Source organism: Sinocyclocheilus anshuiensis, unplaced genomic scaffold (genome assembly GCF_001515605.1).
Source record: "Sinocyclocheilus anshuiensis isolate Anshui unplaced genomic scaffold, SAMN03320099.WGS_v1.1 scaffold856, whole genome shotgun sequence".
In the NCBI taxonomy this organism is placed as follows: domain Eukaryota; kingdom Metazoa; phylum Chordata; class Actinopteri; order Cypriniformes; family Cyprinidae; genus Sinocyclocheilus; species Sinocyclocheilus anshuiensis.
Window position 1 is genome coordinate 218,392 of NW_015552603.1, and position 375 is coordinate 218,766.

At 28.3% G+C, this 375-nt stretch overlaps 1 protein-coding gene across 1 annotated transcript in view; it reads right to left on the minus strand.

Moving 5' to 3' along the window:
* The window catches only part of mrpl39 (mitochondrial ribosomal protein L39), a 27,427-nt gene that overhangs the window by 13,611 nt on the left and 13,441 nt on the right, over positions 1 to 375 (minus strand). The window lies entirely within an intron of this gene.

Here is a 375-nt window from a genome sequence, read left to right on the forward strand (position 1 = left end):
TATATATACACTGCTGTTCAAAAGTTTAGGATCAGTAAGATTTTTACTGTGTTTTAAAGAAGTCTCTTCTGTGCATTAAGGTTGCATTTATTTGACCAAAAATACAGGAAAAAACAATAATATTGTAAAATATTATTACCATTTAAAATCATGGTTTTCTATTTTAATATACTTTAAAATACCATTTATTCCTGTGATCAAAGCTGAATTTTCAACATCATTACTCCAGTCTTCAGTTTCACATGATCCTTCAGAAGAAATCATTCCAATATGCTGATTTGTTATCAATGTTGGAAGCAGTTGTGCTGCTTAATATTTTTTTGGGAACCTGTGATACTTTTTTCAGGATTCTTTGATGAATAAAGTTAAAAAGAG